The sequence below is a fragment of the Schistocerca nitens genome, chromosome 8 (genome assembly GCF_023898315.1).
Source record: "Schistocerca nitens isolate TAMUIC-IGC-003100 chromosome 8, iqSchNite1.1, whole genome shotgun sequence".
Lineage (NCBI taxonomy): Eukaryota > Metazoa > Arthropoda > Insecta > Orthoptera > Acrididae > Schistocerca > Schistocerca nitens.
Genome location: NC_064621.1, coordinates 183,180,916 through 183,201,391, shown reverse-complemented (window position 1 = coordinate 183,201,391; position 20,476 = coordinate 183,180,916).

The following is a 20,476-nucleotide window of genomic DNA, read 5'->3' as shown; positions in this document are numbered from 1 at the left end:
CCGTAAGACAGAGGACTGTAACGAACGTGGGACCACTACTCTGTACTGATCATTATCAGAACGCAACAACAAAACACCACATCGTACAAAAAGTCTCTCCTTGTGAGCAAAAAATCGGCGAACCAACGGATCCTCGATCCGTGACTTTGACAAGGGCCATTGCGTAGCAACAAAACGCAAAACGGTAGCAAGGACAGGGTCAGCAGCTGTGGCTGTAGCTACACGACGAAAATCAATCGGAAACGATTCGACGACGTCATCGGTTTCCGAATCTATGAACATGCAAGCAAGTTCGGAAGAATCGAATGCTCTTGCGACCTCAGCAACAGGCAAACGGGACAACGCATCGGCGTTGTCGTGCTTAGCAGTGGACCGATACAAGATATCGTAGCGGTTGGCGTCCTCATAACGCACTGCGTGGGGAACATTGCGCGCTCTGTAAAATGTCGGTTGCGCGTTGACTTTCAGTTCCAAATGTGCTTCATAGTTCTTAGTGCAACCAAGGCCCGGTGCAAAAATGTCTGCAAATTCGTCACATAAACGAGAAACACTGGCTGAAGACACAGTCTGATTCACTGATAGGACCTGATTGACGATAGACAAGTTAAACAACTGAAATAAATCTAAACCAAACAAGTTCACAGCAGAAGAAGAATGAAGAACGTAAAATGACACAAGTTTTGTTTGTCCCTTGTGTGTTGCAAGAAGAGTGCACTGTCCTAACACAGGGATAGCTTGTCCGGAATAACTATTTAACTTAACATTTGCGGCACGCAACGGAGGTTTGCCCAGTTGTTTGTACGTGTCGTGATTGAGTAGTGAAACCGCAGTTCCGGTATCGAGCTGGAATGGTATCACTTTGCCTTCAAAGTCCAAGTCTACAAAAAGTTTATTGTCCTGCTGACGACAAGAGCGACTTTCACGTGCAATTTGAACTGATACTGGTACAGAAGCACGTGCGACTTTACGGGATTTCCGGCGACGTCGACGCACACTGTTTGTGGGACGAACACTGTCACTGTTAGAGAAAGGAGCACTGGACGGGGTGGAATTAACTACATGAATCTCCATGGGCGAAGGTTCACGAGCCTGCTTGTCCTTGGTTCTATTCCGGCGTGAAGCAAAGGGCCTGGAATGGTTGTGATTGTCTGATCTGAGCTTTTTCTGGCAAACACTTTGAACATGCCCTTTCTTATAACAGAAAAAGCAAATAGCTTGGCGTGACGGGCAATTCTCACGCGAATGTCTACTTGCAGACCGCGGGCATGATTTCACTGCATTTGCTTGCTTTCGCGGGACACGTGGCGGTGCGGACGTGCGCGAAGGCTGTTTACAGTTCCGCGCAGCGCGCGCGGCGGGCCGGTTAATGCGACACACAGCTGGCGAAGTTTCAAATGAGTCCTGAGCAAAGTCAAGTGTGTCTTGCCTATCTAAAATGTCTATCACTTGTTGAAGGGAGGGATTGACGAGTTTATAAATCTGTTCCCGTATGCGAACATCAGAAACGTTCTGTGCTATTGCATCACGCACCATAGTATCTGAATAAGGGAGTCCACAGTCACATTCAAATGCACAATCCCTAGTAAGTCCTTGCAAAGTTGCAACCCACTTCCGATTAGTTTGACCGGCCGTACGTTTTGTACGAAACAACGTATACCTTTTTGCAACGACATTAACTGTTTCTTTGAAATAGGCATCTAAAGCAGACAAAATTTCTTCGTATGACAGAGTTGCTACGTCGCGTCGGGGAAACAATTTCACTATCACACGGTAGGTGGACACACCTACACACGAAAGCAAAAACGGCTGCCGCTCATTACCTTGAATTCTGTAGGCGGCGAGATGAAATCCAAATTGTCGGGACCATTCAGTCCACGTTTCTTGAGTTGAATCAAAATTACGGAAGGACGGTGCAACTGCGTTTTGTGGCTGCGGTAGCGATGAAGCGGCGGGGGCCGCATCGTTTTGCAGCGCACGTTGACCCTGGACGAGCTGTCCCAGGGCATCCAATAACGCCTGCGTCTGCTGATTCTGCAAGCGATAAAATTCGGACAGTACATCTGGAGAATGTGGCGAAGCCATGTCACAAGCAAATTAATACAATACGAACGCTAAAATCCCTTTTGAGACTCGTCGCCAATGTAGTGGACTGACAAGGCAGCCAGTCCACAGTAACGGGTAGCCGAAAGGGCACACGTACACACACGCCGACTGGCGCGAAGTCTGGAACAGGATTCGTAATGAATGTGATAAAGAAAAGAACGTAGCTACTAGAACACTTAACTTTTATATCGTCCTTTGGTATACAGCATTCTTGATGATACAAGTGAGACTATCTTGAGATACATGCAATGGTACAAATGGCGCCTTGCTAGGTCGTAGCCATTAACTTAGCTGAAGGCTATTCTAACTGTCTCTCGGCAAATGAGAGAAAGGCTTCGTCAGTATAGTCGCTAGCAACGTCGTCGTACAACTGGGGCGAGTGCTAGTCCGTCTCTCGAGACCTGCCGTGTGGTGGCGCTCGGTCTGCGATCACTGCCAGTGGCGACACGCGGGTCCGACATGTACTAATGGACCGCGGCCGATTTAAACTACCACCTAGCAAGTGTGGTGTCTGGCGGTGACACCACAGTCACCATCTAGCAGCAACATGCAGCTTACGTAGCATAACAAACACAGCGAAAATCTCTCCCCTTTTCTCACTGCACCTGTCCCCTTCCCTTGCCGAGTACAAAGAAACAAAGACCGACCGCTAGGAATCAATTCATTCGTTCAGGTCTCGTCATTGTACAGTTTACGAGGATACCATTCCTCACACAGGTTTTGTTTCATTCTAAGAAGAGAAACAGTTTGTCTAAACTTATTTTCTTTGCCTTAACATGCTATCGAAACTTCTAACACACATTTAGTCGCATTAAAAACCTTACGAAAATTTAAATGTGGAAAGGGAATTTTATGTTTTGTGTTTAGCTAACAAGTGGATTTCGCATAGTCGTACAATCGTAAATATGTTACAGATTATTGAGTTAAAATGAATTCGAGTAAACCTATAACATGAAATGAATGTTGTAGAAGGTATCAGTTTTTACTTGTACACTCAGCGTATCAATTGCACTTCAAATCGCTGCTGCTCCCACGTTTCATGTGCGGGAACGCAGCACGACGTTGGATGACAAAGCAAGGGATCTTGTGCAGGACGGCGAGCTGTTTACCCTGCACCAGCCATGTGTCTGTGTCACGGATCAGCTTAACGTGCAGGAGGCGGACGTATACGTGACAGGAACAAACGGCACAACCCACAGTGGCGCTGAGGGCACGAGATCGGCAAATTCTCATAGGTTACTGGCCTGCGTTCAGAGAACGTCGCGGCCACATCTTACTTTTGGTCTCCCTGTTTCAGTTACCATTTTGATTCTTAATGTCACTGGTTTCTTGCTTCAAACCATCACGCCCCAAAAATGCACTTACACCCAACGTCATCACTTACTTGTTCGATATATTCAAAGCTCCATCTCGCCCATATAATTTTTAAAACTGTATTTTCTCTAGCTCTTCCGCACTTCAATCTTTGTGGTACATATTGGAAATTAGGCGCCTTTCTCATGCTTTCAAACCTCTTGTTCCCGCTAATGTCTAAAGGTTCTCCGAGCGCACATAATAAGAAATTCCGAATATTTCAGACACATTGGTGATATTCTCGTCAGGTCTACAGCGGGATTATATGATCATCTTAACACAATATTTCCGCAGTGCATTTGATTGCCGTCTTCATGAGATACTCACTTTCCTAATTCTCTCCGGAACTGATTCATACTGTGCTTTTTTTCTTTCTCATTCCCTACACGCAAGGGTTCAGAGGGCTGTTCGAGTACTACCATTCCAGACCCGGAGCCTCCTCCACCAAACGACAGGCGCAGTGTTTGGGAGCTAAACGGAATCGCAGTCAAAAGCGTTTCAGACAGCACTTCGAGTTGCGATCTTTTTTTTAGAACTTGTAGAAACACCAACAAATCCGAGACCTGAGGAACACAATTAACACTTGGCAGAAAATTGGAACAATTGTCCTAAAAACTAATCAGGGAATATGTATACGTGTACAATATTCACATGTATCCGAACACAGAAAACTGAATCCCAGTATACCATATCCTTCTGACGGAGAACAAAACGCATCTCCGTGGGATATCGTCGTTGCTACCTCATAACAAAAAAATGGTTCAAATGGCTCTGAGCACTACGGGACTTAACTGCTGTAGTCATCAGTCCCCTAGAACTCAGAACTACTTAAACCTAACCAACCTAAGGACATCACACACATCCATGCGCGAGGTAGGATTCGAACCTGCGACCGTAGCGGTCACGCGGTTCCACACTGTAGCGCCTAGAACCGCACGGCCACTCCGGCCGGCACCTCATAACACCAAGATATGATAAAGCACAAACAGGTGACTGCTGGCAGAAGAGATGTATTGCCGGCCAAGTGTAAAACGTTTTTTTTAATGTCACATCAAACGGATTTCACATTTGTAGTCAGTTTCGGTGAGGTTTAGCAAACAATGTTAACACCTACACATGGGGGCCTGGTGGACCGCTGATATATTGCGTCAACATTATTATCTTCCACTTAGATTTATCTTGTATCAGTCGATGCAAAAGTGCTATATCTTGACTGAATGTGCATGGGAGACAATAAAATATCTGAATAAATTATAAATTCTATTTAATAAAAATACTTCCGTGTTTCAATATTTACAACCGAACTTCGGATGAAACCAGGCATAGAACTGTATGAAAGATACAAGAACATTTTCTGTCTCTTACTGGTTTATATCCATGTATGAGTAATTTATCTTCCTGAAAAGTAGCGGCAAGTTCACATAACGATGAGGGTCATGGCTGGCAATCATCCACACTTCTCTCCATAGTAGGCCACAGAAGTTCATCAACATTGGGATCAGGTGACTGGTGGCAGGGCAGATGCGACAGTTCATCCTCGTGGTCACAAAACCAGTCTTATATTATGTGAGCTTTGCGAACATAGACCGGGTTGGAATACAGCATCACCACTGGGGAACAAATACTAACCTATGGGATGGACCTGATCAGGCAGAACAGTCACATAAGACTTGACAGTAATGCGACCTTGTGGAGATGGGGCAGATGAAATACCACGATATGGCCGCCCAAATCATCAGCAAACGCCCCTCTCCCCGCCAACCCTCCTCCCCCCCCCTCGCCTATGTTTCACTCTTTCGACGTAAACGTGGCATGAAGTTGGAAACGGTGTGAACATGCTCGCTGCGTCGAGTGGCCAGGCAGTTTGAGGCGCTATGTCACGGATTGCGCGGCCATCCCGCCGGAGGTTCGAGTCCTCCCTGGGGCTTGAATGTGTGTGTTGTTCTTAGCATAAGTTAGTTTAAGTTGTGTGTAATTCTAGGGACTGATGACCTCTGCAGTTTGTTCCCTTAGTAATTCTCACATATTTCAACATTTGAAACAAGATGCTCGCTATCAGGCACTGGCTTTAGTCAGTCTTAGTCAAATCGGCGGCTTTCGGCATTTGCGCCATTTATCGTCGCTAGAATGATACCCCATTGGTCTCTTCTCCGGTCATATACTTTTCTTACAGCGTCACGTGCCCTCCACGCCACCAGGCCGTATACATCTTCGTGATGGGCAGTGGTTATAATGTTTTGGCTCATCAGTGTACATACAATAGTATGAAATCCAGTATACAGACAAGTGATATTAAACTTTATCGGTTCTGATATCAGTATTAGAGAATATAACAAGACATCGATTCATGTTGTAGAGGGTGGAACTCGGTATAAAGGCCGTCAGTTATGTGCGGTGTTAGTGTGTGCGAACAGGCCTTTACTGGAGACGGAAGACAGATACCGTTAGTGACGGTGCATGCTGTGTACATGAACCACGACTGTAACAATATCACGCGGAAACAGTTACCACGTGACGATAAAGCAACTGTCAACACGTACAAGAAAATGACTCTCTAATCATCAAACTGCCAAGAAGTTGGTCAAGTGCAGTAATCTATAATTTCGTTGTCTTCTAAGCACGATATGGACAAAACAGAAAATAGCAGCAAAATAGAAATTGAGAAGTAGAAATAATTACTTCTGCGCAAATCAAGGGCCACAAACCGTTATTCTTCTCACCTTTGTGCTCATTTAGAGTTGCTAGTAACTGCCAGACTTGTACGATAAATCTTGCATTCAAGAAACGACTGCAAAAACCCGCTCAAACACCCAAACGTAAACAGGCTAGATCGAGTTTGCTGGAAAACCTATCACATTGACTTCATCTATATTTTCTTGTAATTGTTGGAAATGAGTAATGCTGATTGGACATTGCGTTTTTTTAAGGTCACATAAGTTTGCCAAAGAGATAATTTGAATTGCAGAAGTCAACTAGTAATCGCGGTTATGAAGAATAAAAAATTTAATTTGTGAAAAAAAAAGAAGGTAAATATCGTTTACGAACCTTTGTTCGTTGCTGGATACTCAGACCTTCACGAAAACTATTAGTGTTTAGCAATACAGAGCATAGTGATTTCCTCGTGAATTAACAATACTGGGCGAATTTGCTACTATCTCGGTGCGAACGACGCACAATTTTCGCCGTCAGCTTATACGTTCAAGACGTTTCCTAAGCGACCAGTTTGTTAGTCAGAAGATATCATTCTGCCACTGTTGTTCAACCTTATCATTCTGAAAGTGTCTCCAGAAAAGAAAACCTTACGGCGACTGTAAATATTGTAGCAGTTTTTCCGACTTTGCCTGTCGTTCTCTGAGAACCGGATAAGCAGAAATCTCCGGTCGCCAACTCATCCTGTACTTAACCCGTTCTCTCCTTACAGCAGCCACGGAAAAAACGCATTCATCTATAGTCAAATGTTTTCACAGGTCATTTGTATTAGACACGTAAAAAATTTCATAATGTGTGCATCTAGACAAAAAGTGCCAAGGAGAGTTTTTTAATGCAGTACTTGTCTTATCTTTGTCAAAGGCAAAAGTCAAAGAGCAAGTTAATTAATTAATAATTTTTCTTCACGACGTAAGCGGTTCATTTTAGAGTGACGAAAAATTGACAGGACTGCTTGCAAAGTTAGGGAACTCGATAGGATATTGTATCATTCCCATGTATGTATGCTATTGATGAGAAGTCTACTATAACGTGTGTTTCTGTGTTGCATACCCTGTACTTGTTCGAAACCATAACGGGGACAGAGGGGCCAGCAGACTAATGCTGCATGGTTCACTTTAATAGATCACCTAAATGTCCAGGCTGCAGGCAAGCAAGAGCAAGTTTACCCCTATGCAACCTAATATTGTCCTTCTCTGTAGAGTCTTCCTATTTCTATTAGTTATAGATGTATATTTAAAAAAAATCATGTTCCGATTTGTACTGATTTTATGTGTATATTTGGAAACTACGTGGGTCGGGCGAAGACTTTTTGTTTAGTAATCGATGGTTAGGACACGCGCCCAGTCGAGAATGGAACAGGACCAGAATACAACGAACAATATTCAGTCAGCTGAGGATGTCCCTTCCACTGATAGTTCAGTACCTGTAATGACCCCAGGTAGGACTGAGGAGTTTTAACATTAAAGATCTTTTAGTATATCCCAAGCGGTGCAGACGTTAACTGCAAATCAATAATCGATGTCTGCTAAAGGACAATCTATAGCAACTGAACAGTCTAGGATAGCTTCCACACAAGAATGAATGGCAGCAGCACAAGTCAAAATTTCTTCTATACTTCATACTGTAGCAGTAGGACAGGCAAGTCTCTCTGCTAAACGATCACTTTAAGCAGCAGGAGGCACTGGCTACTGAAGAAGCAAATATCAGGCTAACTATGCAAGAGTATATTGCTATGAATGAGTTATTACCAACCATCGTTGATAAAGAACGTCCGTCCTCAGAGACCAAAAACAGGAAAAGTTAACGTAATATTGGTAAACTGCAGGAGTATCCAGGGCAAGGTTCCTGAATTAGTATCGCTTATTGAAGGAAATAGTGCGCATATAGTATTAGGAACGGAAAGTTGGTTAAAACCGGAAGTGAACAGTAACGAAATCCTAGACACAGAATGGAATATATACCGCAAGGATAGGATAAACGCCAATGGTGGAGGAGTATTTATAGCAGTAAAGAATTCAATAATATCCAGTGAAGTTATTAGCGAATGCGAATGTGAAATAATCTGGGTTAAGTTAAGTATCAAAGGTGGGTCAGATATGATAGTCGGATGCTTCTATAGACCACCTGCATCAGCAACCGTAGTAGTTGAGCGCCTCAGAGAGAACCTGCAGAACGTCGTGAAGAAGTTTCGTGATCATACTATTGTAATAGGGGGAGACTTCAATCTACCCGGTATAGAATGGGATAGTCACACAATCAGAACTGGAGCCAGGGACAGAGACTCTTGTGACATTATCCTGACTGCCTTGTCCGAGAATTACTTCGAGCAGATAGTTAGAGAACCAACTCGTGAAGCTAACGTTTTAGACCTCATAGCAACAAATAGACCGGAACTTTTCGACTCCGTGAATGTAGAAGAGGGTATCAGTGATCATAAGTCAGTGGTTGCATCAATGACTACAAGTGTAATAAGAAATGCCAAGAAAGGAAGGAAAATATATTTGCTTAACAAGAGTGATAGGGCACAAATCGCAGAATATCTGAGTGACCACCATCAAACGTTCATTTCTGAGGAAGAGGATGTGGAACAAAAATGGAAAAAATTCAGAAACATCGTCCAGTACGCCTTAGATAAGTTCGTACCGACTAAGGTCCAAAGCGAGGGGAAAGATCCACCGTGGTATAACAATCATGTACGAAAGGTACTACGGAAACAAAGAAAGCTTCATCATAGGTTTAAGAGTAGTCGAATCATAGCTGATAAGGAAAAGCTGAACGAAGCGAAAAAGAGCGTAAAGAGAGCAATGAGAGAAGCATTCAACGAATTCGAACATAAAACATTGGCAAACAATCTAAACAAGAACCCTAAAAAGTTTTGGTCATATGTAAAATCGGTAAGCGGATCTAAATCCCCTATTCAGTCACTCGTTGACCACGATGGCACCGAAACAGAGGACGACCGAAGAAAGGCAGAAATACTGAATTCAGTGTTCCGAAACTGTTTCACTGCGGAAAATCGTAACACGGTCCCTGACTTCAGCCGTCGCACGGACGCCAAAATGGAAAATATTGAAATAAACGATATCGGAATTGAAAAACAACTGCTATCACTTAGTAGCGGAAAAGCATCCGGACCAGACGAGATACCCGTAAGATTCTACAGTGATTATGCTAAAGAACTTGCCCCCTTTCTATCAGCAATTTATCGTAGATCTCTGGAAGAACGTAAAGTACCTAGCGACTGGAAGAAAGCGCAGGTCGTTCCCATTTTCAAGAAGGGTCATAAATCAGATGCGAATAATTATAGGCCTATTTCGCTTACGTCAATCTGTTGTAGAATAATGGAACATGTTTTATGTTCTCGTATTATGACGTTCTTAGATAATACAAATCTCCTTCATCATAACCAACATGGATTCCGCAAACAGAGATCATGTGAAACTCAGCTCGCCCTATTTGTCCAAGAAATTCACAGTGCCGTAGACACTGGCGAGCTGATTGATGCCGTATTCCTGGACTTCAGGAAGGCATTTGATACGGTTCCGCACTTACGTTTAGTGAAAAAAATACGAGCTTACGGAATATCGGACCAGGTTTGTGATTGGATTCAGGATTTCCTAGAAGAAAGAACACAACATGTCATTCTTAACGGTTCAAAATCTGCAGATGTAGAGGTAATTTCGGGAGTACCGCAAGGAAGCGTGATAGGACCTTTATTGTTTACAATATACATAAATGACTTAGTTGACAACATCGGTAGCTCCGTGAGGCTATTTGCAGATGACACGGTTGTCTACAAGAAAGTAGCAACATCAGAAGACTCGTACGTACTCCAGGAAGACCTGCAGAGGATTAATGAATGGTGCGACAGCTGGCAGCTTTCCCTAAACGTAGATAAATGTAATATAATGCGCATACATAGGGGCAGAAATCCATTCCAGTACGATTATGCCATAGGTGGTAAATCATTGGAAGCGGTAACGACCGTAAAATACTTAGGAGTTACTATCCGGAGCGATCTGAAGTGGAATGATCACATAAAACAAATAGTGGGAAAAGCAGGCGCCAGGTTGAGATTCATAGGAAGAATTCTAAGAAAATGTGACTCATCGACGAAAGAAGTAGCTTACAAAACGCTTGTTCGTCCGATTCTTGAGTATTGCTCATCAGTATGGGACCCTTACCAGGTTGGATTAATAGAAGAGATAGACATGATCCAGCGAAAAGCAGCGCGATTCGTCATGGGGACATTTAGTCAGCGCGAGAGCGTTACGGAGATGCTGAACAAGCTCCAGTGGCGGACACTTCAAGAAAGGCGTTACGCAATACGGAGAGGTTTATTATCGAAATTACGAGAGAGCACATTCCGGGAAGAGATGGGCAACATATTACTACCGCCCACATATATCTCGCGTAATGATCACAACGAAAAGATCCGAGAAATTAGAGCAAATACGGAGACTTACAAGCAGTCGTTCTTCCCACGCACAATTCGTGAATGGAACAGGGAAGGGGGGATCAGATAGTGGTACAATAAGTACCCTCCGCCACACACCGTAAGGTGGCTCGCGGAGTATAGATGTAGATGTAGAAACAAGATTTAGAGAGTTTTTTAGGTGCAAAGTGGATCATTTAAGCATTCAACAAAGGCATCTTGCTACGGAAATGAAACATTTTAAGCTGTCCCAGGAGAAAGTTCCTGAGGAATTCTCCAAAATCCAAACCAAAGTAAGAAATGTTATCACAACCGTAGATTCTCTTGTGTCCAAATTGGAACTTGTTAAACCAGACTGTGTAGCAGTTGTAGAACAGAGTGTGACACAATGTGTTAATGAACAACTGCAACAAGCTTTGTAAAACGTTCAGCTTGCTGCTGTACCAGAGTCAACAACGATCCAGATTGATAGTGATGTGATGAGCGAACAATTTGGTCAATGATTCTCGAAGTGCAAAGACAATATAACCCAATCGGTTGAAGAATGTTCCAAGTCACTAAGGGAAAAAAGAGCGAATAGTTCTGATACACATGTCACATTTTCCAGCGAACCGAAGCAAAATGTGATGAATTCGGTGTCAGTGACGAGTGGGCCAATGCCTACGACAAGAAAGTGCGCATTTGGTATCTGACTCTATATATGGCAATATACCACCCAACATTTTATACACCCAAATGTTAATGGAGGACAAGCACCTAAATAACGAAGAAAATAATGAGTGGGTGCAAACATTTCTGAAGACACCCCGATATAGGATCTCATGGGAAGAAAAAATTCGTAATGCTTACTTCAGTATGAAAGAGATAGTTCTTATGAGAAAGTAGGGACACGACGACGAATTAAAGACAAGACAATAATATGATGTTGGAGATTTGCTACTATTGGGATCTCATTCAAGATCTTCACTTCTGTAAAAGACGACCAAGAATTGGCAAAGAATATACCACGGACCGTATGTTATTATAAAACTGCCACATCCAGATGAATATCTGTTGGCATATCCAAAGACATTTAAAAAAAAGGTGTGTACCCTCATAAAGATTTAAAAATGTTCTTTAAATATTTCTGTGTATCTATTTGTGTATGTCATGATTTGTGTAACTATATGATCTGTAAATAGTAGTTACTTAGGTAATGTAAATTGTTTCCTATGATATGTGTTGATAGAATGGCACCACTGTGAGCTGGTGTTCTAAAATGAGTGAACATTCAATCCGGATGTGGGGATACAACTATGTGGTTTATTTATGGTTACTTTCACCATGCTTGATTTTCTTGTCGGTTGTTAGTACTTGAAGGATAATCTGCATATTTTTTTCTTGATTCTGTAGGTTATGCCATTTTCTGCAAGTTTCTGATTTTGCGTCTTAGCGTTAAGTGAGTTTCGTGGACTCCTTCGTCTCAATAGGATATTCTATCCCTTTTCTTGTTCTTTTGTCCTTTATTAGTCTATTGTTCTGGTGTTTTTTGAACCTTCAGATCATTATTTTTTTTTGCGCGCTGCTCAGGTTATGAACATAAATATATTAGATCACATTGTTGCTGCTTGACTGCAAAGGTAAAACCCGAAAATATTATTTTATTCATAACTGTACTTTAACATTGTGTGTTGTGTTTTGTCGCAATTACTGTGTCTCATACTAACTAGTGACTGTTCTGTACAGTACCGGTATTCCTCGGTAGTGTGTGAAATAGAAACAGTGAACTTTGTTCCTGTGAGTTCTTTTAGAGCTGTGTTCTCTCTGACAATGAAACTTCAATAGAAGTGTTGTCGATGGCAGTGATGTTGTGGTTGTTGTGTTGTTGAACAACCTCGTGTTACTATGCAGACAGTGATCCATCCCGCTCAATCGCTAGTACACACGTGGCTGTTTGCATCAATCTTCTCTGAAGATTTCTAGTGTCATTTTTAACGTAACTTTGGATACAGTGGACAAAAAATTGAAAAGAGTTTTTTAATGCAGTACCTGTTCTATCTTTGTCAAACACAAAAGTCAAGGAGCAAGTTAATTAATTAATAATTTTTCAGTACGATGTAGCGGTTCATTTTAACAAATAGTCTCCCCGATAGGTTTATTTGCGATTCGGTGAAATACATGCTAAAAACGTATGTAAGAGAGATGGAGGAATTTCACCGACTATCTTTAATATGAAATTTTGATAATTACATTACGTGTATAGCTAAGTTAGTCTCTGTTTTGCACGCAAATTATGCTTAGTACACATTCATTATATATTACAATAAGTTAAACAGTGATCTTGTTGTAACCCATTTTTCATTGTTCAGAATATTACTCCGTATCAGTTATTTGAATGAACAGGCACAGTATTCGTATTTACATCTAATTTGCAAAGTGTTAGCCTGTGGGTAGGGTTCTATAACACAAAGAGCAAGACTAAAGTTTGCAAACCAGTTTTATTTTCTCTAAAGTCACATAAATCCACCTCTATGGGATATAGATTTTACTGTTATTGGATTGTCCATCAACTTCCCCAGGAGTGTAATACATTTCTATAAACTCTTTACCACCTACAGATCACTTGCAAAGCACTGACTTGACTCCAGAAAACATACCCTTCAACTCGTAAAGAATCTGCCGGTAGCCGAAATGCTGGTTGACTATTTCATATACACTCAAACGCCACGGAAACTAGTGTAGGCCCACGTATTCAATACAGAGATACGTAAACAGGCAGCCTGCCGGCACGGTAGCTCAGCGTGTTCGCTCAGAGGGTTAGCTACTCTCTGTAATAAAAAACTGAGTGAACGGATCAAGGAAGAACCCAAACGGGTGTCATCGGACGTCCGCCCCGTAAAAATTCTACGAACAATATAGAACAAATGAGATCAACCAAAAAAAAAAAGTGGTCAGCATGACGGAATGTCATACCTAACGGCCCGGGTTCGATTCCTGACTGGCTCGGAGATTTTCTCCGCCCAGGAATTGGGTGTTGTTTTGTCCTTATCATCATCATATCATCCCCATCGACATGCAAGTCGACGAAGTGGCGTCAAATGTAGTGCCAGTACTGCCAGTGTCGTCGTAACTGCGTCTGCTTCACATCTCCTGTGCACCAAGCTACGTACAATTAAGTATTAACTCTTTTTTTCTTTCTTGTCACTTCTTTTTCCGTGTGTTTTTGCTTTTAGGAAGCTTTAATTTTCGAGTACTAGCAATAGTGTTCCACAGATTTCGTGTTTGTTTTGAATACAGCCCAGAGACAGTTAGTGCCCATTTTCATTGTTTCCAACAAGAAGTGCCTAGTAACCACAATTTAATTTTGCAGGAGAGCTTCTGTGAAGTTTGGAAAGTAGGAGATGAGGTACTGGCGGAAGTAAAACTGTGAGGAACGGGCGTGAGTAGTGCTTGGTTAGCTCAGACGGTAGAGCACTTGCCCGCAAAAGGCAGAGGTCCCGAGTTCGATTCTCGGTCCGGCACACAGCTGTAATCTACCAGGAAGTTTCATATTAGCGCACACTCCGCTGGAGAGTGAAAATCTCATTCTGGAAACACAATTTAGTCAGCTATCAGCGGCCTTTAGTGAATTAGCAGGCTAGTTAAAAGTTGATTACTTAACTCTCTACAGTAAATTGTTGATTTCTTAGGATGGATAGGATGTGTATGGACGCAGAAGGAGCTGGTCACTGTTCGCGAACAGCTGAACGTGCTGATGGCCGCGGTCAGCAGTCTTCAGGCTGCTGCCTCGGAATGTAGCGGCAGTGGGGAGTCTTGTGCGTCGCATTGTACACCCCAGGTGTTACATACTTCATACATGGTCCCCACTGTCGCGATATCTTCGCGGGTACCGGACGCGGTTGGGCCACCCTCTCCCCAAGGAGAGTGGCGGTTCAACGGCGTTCGCGTCGCACGAGGTGGAGGGTCAATGTGGAGGCTGGCCGTGTGGCGTCACCTGCTCTGCCTATGAGTGGACATGTGGCCGCTCTTTCAGCAATTTCCGAGCAGGCACTCGTGGGGAGGGGTTTATTAGTGATTGGGAGCTCCAATGTTAGACGGGTTATGGAGACCCTTAGGGAAATAGCGAAAAGGTCGGGGAAGAAGGCCAGTGTTCACGCTGTCAGCTTGGCGGGCTGTCTCAACGAGATGTGGAGGAGGCCCTGCCGGCGGTGATAGAGAGCACTGGGTGCTCTAGGCTAATTTTTCCTCATGGCTCATGTCGGCACCAATGACTCCTGCCGTATGGGTTCAGAGGTCATCCACAGCTCATACAGGCAGTTGGCGGAGTTGGTGAAGGCGGAAAGCCTCGTTCACGGAGTGGAATCTGAGCTCACTATTCGTAGTGTCGTTCCCAGAACAGATCACGGTCCTCTGGTTTGGAGCCGAGTGGAAGGCTTAAACCAGAGTCTCAGACGATTCTGCGGAGATCTGTGGTGCAAATTTCTCGACCTCCGCTATCGGCTGCAGAAATGTAGGGTCCCCCTGAGTAGGTCAGGCGTGTGGTAATAGTAAACTGCAGGAGCGTCTATAGAAAGGTCCCAGAACTGCTCTCATTAATAAACGGTCACAATGCGCACATAGTACTAGGGACGAAAAGTTGTCTGAAACCAGATGTGAACAGTAATGAAATTCTAAACTCAGATTGGAATGTATACCGCAGAGACAGGCTGGACAGGGAAGGGGGAGGCGTGTTTATAGCGATAAAAAGTGCAATAGTATCGAAGGAAATTGAAGGAGATCCGAAATGAGAAATAATTTGGGTGAAGGTCACGGTTAAAGCAGGCTCAAACATGGTAATTGGATGTCTCTACAGGTCCTCTGGCTCATCTCTAACGTCGATCAGTTGTACAATTTTGGAACACGTATTATTTTCGAGTAGGTATCAGCATAGGTTTGGAAAAAGATCATGTGAAACCCAGCTCACGCTATTCGTCCACGAGACTCAGAGGGCCATAGACACTGGTTCCCAGGTAGATGCCGTGTTTTTTGACTTCCGCAAGGCGTTTGATACAGTTCCCCATAGTCGTTTAATGAACAAAGTAAGAGCATATGGACTATCCGACAAATTGTGTGATTGGATTGAACAGTTCGTAGATAACAGAACGCAGCATGTCATTCTCAATGGAGAGAAGTCTTCCGAAGTAAAAGTGATTTTAAGCGTGCCGCAGAGGAGTGTCGAAGGACAGTTGCTATTCACGATATACATAAATGACCTTGTGGATAACATCGGAAGTTCACTGAGGCTTTTTGTGGATGATGCTGTAGGATACCGAGAGGTTGTAACAATGGACAATAGTACTGAAATGCAGGAGGATCTGCAACGAATGAACGCATGGTGCAGGGAATGGCAATTGAATCTCAATGAAGACAAGTGTAATGTGCTGCGAATACATAGAAAGAAAGATTTAGCTACAATACAGCAGGTCAGCAACTGGAAGCAGTTAATTCCATAAATTATCTGGGAGTAGCCATTAGGAGTGATTTAAAATGAAATGACCAAATAAAATTAACCGTCTGTAAAGCAGATGCCAGACTGAGATTCATTGGAAGAATCCTAAGGAAATGCAATCCGAAAACAAAGGAAGTAGGTTACAATACACTTGTTTGCCCACTAGATAGGGTTGATAGAGAGAAGATCCAACGGAGAGCAGCGCGCTTCGTTACAGGAACATTTAGTAATAGTGAAAGCGTTACGGAGATGATAGATAAACACCAGTGCAAGAGAGACGCTCGGTAGCTCGGTATGGACTTTTGTTGAAGTTTCAAGATCATACCTTCACCAAGGAGTCAAGCAGTATATTGCTCCCTCCTACGTATATCTCGCGAAGAGACCATGATAAAATCAGAGAGATTAGAGACCACACAGAGGCATACCGACAATCTTTCTTTCCACGAACAGTACGAGAAGGGAGAACCGACAGAGGTACTCAAGCCACACACCGTGTGGTGGCTTGGGGAGTATGGATGTAGATGTAGATGTAGATCTCGAAAGACTTGCACCAGGCGAACGGTCTACCCGTCGGGAGGCCCTAGCCACACGGCATTTCCATATCAGGAATCCGGTAAAATCTCAAATCTCCGACGTCGCTGCAGCCGGAAAGAGGTCATGCAAGAACAGGACCAACGACGACTGAAGAGATTCGTTCAACATTACAGAAGTGCAACCCTTCCACAAATTGCTGCAGATTTTAATGCTCGACCATCAGCTTGTATCAGAGTGCGAACCATTAAACGAAACACCATCGATATGGGCTTTTGGACCCAAAGGCCCACTAGTTTACCCTTGATGTCTGCACGAAACAAAGTTTTACGCCTCGACTGGGCCAGCCAACACCGACATTGGACTGTTGATGACTGGAAACATGTTGCCTAGAGGGACGAGTCTCGTTTCAAATTGTATCGAGCTGATGGACGTGTACAGGTATGGAGACCAGCTCATAAATCCATGGACTCTGCATGTCAGCAGGGGACTCTCCAAGCTGGTGGAGGCTCTGTAATGGTGTGTGGCGTGTGCAGCTGGAGTGATATGGGACCTCTGATATGGCTACATACGACTCTGACAGGTGACACGTATGTAAGCATCCTGTCTGACCACCAGCATCCATTCATGTCCATTGTGTATTCCGACGGACTTCTCCAATTCCAGCAGGACAATACCACACCCCGCACGTCCAGAATTGCTCCAGAGTATCTCCATAAACACTCTTCTGAGTTTAAACGCTTCCGTTGGCCACCGAACTCTCCAGACATGAACGTTATTGAGCATATCTGGGATGCCTTGCAACGTTCTTTTCAGAAGAGATCTCCATCCCCTCGTATTCTTACGGGTTTATGGACAGCCCTGCAGGACTCACTGTGTCAATTCCCTCCGGCACTACTTCAGACATTAGTCGAGTCCATGCCACGTCGTGTTGAGGCGCTTCTGCATGCTCGTACGGGGTTCCTACATGATATTGGGCAGGTGTACCAGTTTCTCTGGCTCTTCAGTGTAACACTAGACAAAACGCTTAGTATTTGAATGATTGATTCTAAAACATTTTCTTAAGAGCTTTAAACTTAATAACCTCAAGAAAACTTGTGAGTTAGCTGAACTTGACTCTTCACGCTGCTTTTGCCAGTTGTCAAGTTTGTGCTGGAATGTGCCAAACTGGTAGATTACTGCGACATTTTTATTACTTCTTCAAAGGAGCTCTTCTACTGCTTATTTTTCACTATCGTTTAAACAGTCAAGCTGGAGGACTGAAGCTTTGAATGTTTGTCACCTGAAAGAGCTGCGTTCATTTCAGGTTTCTGTTTTATATTGAGAGCAAGAACAGTTGCCAAGTGACTCATCCAGTTCTGCGTAAGCAAGATCTCACTCCAAGGCAGACAAGGAACAAGACAGTTATTAATAACATCATCAAATCTCACTTCACTGTTTTGTAGTAAGCTGATTTGTGACTTAAATACAAGAGCGTCACAAAGAATTCTGTTTATGATTTTAATTGCCTACAAATATCGTCATCTTCTATAGTACCACACATAGCGTCACTTATTTAATTCCACGCAGGAAGCATGAAGAACTCCATTCCTATTACTGAAACAATAGAAATCATGGAAAAAAATCTCTCGTCCCACAGCAACCTCACTACAGAGGACGTAATAGAAATACCAAGTACGCTCAGATTAATAACTGGACAAAACTACTTCGAGATTGTGGATGAACATTACCTGCAAAGTGATGGACTGCCTATTGGATCCCCAATATCAGGAAATTAATCAACATCTTTATCAGTCACGTAGAAAATCTGGCATCTGAAAAGATAGCTGCAATAATATAAGAAAGTAGCTAATGTTCATTTAACTTTCTCGGAATATCAACAGCCACAGACACGACAATACATTCCACCAGTGATGATCCCCACAATCAGAAGCTTGCAGCAATAAGACACACCTTTTATAGTATACAAGCATTCCACCCAACTAGAAAAACTATTAAAAAGAAATGAGCATAATCGTACAAATAGCTTGGAATAAAAAAGTATGACACACGTGTAGTACCCACACTCATTCTAAAATGAAAAACACAAATACAAAACAAACACAACCTGTCCAACATTTCCAGCATACAGGTAAACTTACAAGCTGAAAACCTATGAGCACACGCAGCACACATACACAATGACAACATCAGACATGGTTCACTATGACTTACAAGCATAAATTACTATAGAAACTGGCAAATATGTTAAAGAAACAGGGCTTCCAAACAGCATATAAAACTGTGAAAATCCTCTAATCAATCATAAGCTAACCAACAATCAAGAGCGACAAATTCCAGGGATCAGGAATAAACAAAACTTGAATGTCAAAGTTGTGCTGCAGTATATGTAGGCATGTCGTGCAGGAACTTTGAAACATGGTACAGAGAACACATCACGTGATGGAATTATGAAACAATGCATTCTACATTTTCTGAGTAATTAAAAAACCACCACTACTATCCTTCCAACATGATACAATATATGAAAATTATCGGGATGAACAACCATTGCGCAATACTTTGTACTAATGGAGGAAAACTACTACACACAGAAACCCATCGCTGAGAATAAATGTGATAAATGGCCTAACACATATCAAAACAGACGCTCCTTTTAACTTAATAAAAGAAACGGTAAGATAAAATCGTTCCACTTGTACATGCAGCTATATTAAAACAAATACATATACTCTTTTCTTCTGTCTCCCTCTGCTCATGTGCACACACACACACACACACACAGACACACACACACACACACACACACACACACAAGCACATACACAGACACACACAAGCACACACACATAAGCAGATCACAGATATCAACAAAGATACATTTAATTGTTGGCAGTAATTTTCGATCTTTGGCAATATCATTCCACATTTAGCAACAATCAAGACAATATATTACCAAAAATTTTAGCCTTATAGTATAAACAAAAATATTTACATATTCCAGGCCTCTGAAGATACCTTGCAAACAATAAAGGCGTAACACGTATGGTTCAAAATTTCGTTTTATTCAGTTGTAATTAAATGGACCAAAAGTAAAAGCAGTCAACATTCCATAATGTTAACTCTCCGTGTTCGATCACTTACGTTGTCTGATAAGTGACTGTAAATATTTCAGACAGGTTCACTCACTCTAAAAGGCAAAAATGTACATCAGAAAGAACCTCAAATAAGGTAAGTTTTCCAAGAACATAGCACATTCAAGTGCTAGAACCAACCTACAGCGTATGTGGATACAAACAGCTGGTGGCTTGAGGTAGGGTCCTTAGACGGCAGTCTCCAGGCTGGAACACAGGCGTAGACTGCCTAAAAATAGCTGTAGGGCCTCATAAGTACAATCCCGTTGAAAGAATCCATTGCAAACAGTCTGCGACCGCATGACAGAGCACTAGCCACGTCTCCTACTAGTGATGAGTGATGTGGCTGTTGCCTATCGGCAAGTCAAGTGCCGTGGGTCACAGTGTTGGGATTCACAGTTGCAGTTGGCAACATGTTGTGGTTCTTGTTCTTATTCTGAACCAATATTGTTTTGCCTCACAGTACCATTCCTGGTAAGAGCCCATGATCGTCAACATTTTGCACTGTCCTGCTGTTATGGTGGGCTATATGCCCAGATATAGCATCCCTTTCCATTACTTCCCTTTTCCCCACTCCCAAAAGAGGTCGTGAACCATCTTGATGTCGCAGAGGTTAGTGTCGTCGCCAGTGTCCAATGTGAGCGGGGACCCTAGGCCGTCACAATTAACATCCATGGAAACGGGGGCATCGGCTGCAGAAGTTGTGCCATTTAGGGAGCAAGTGTCAAGGGAAACACTGATGAG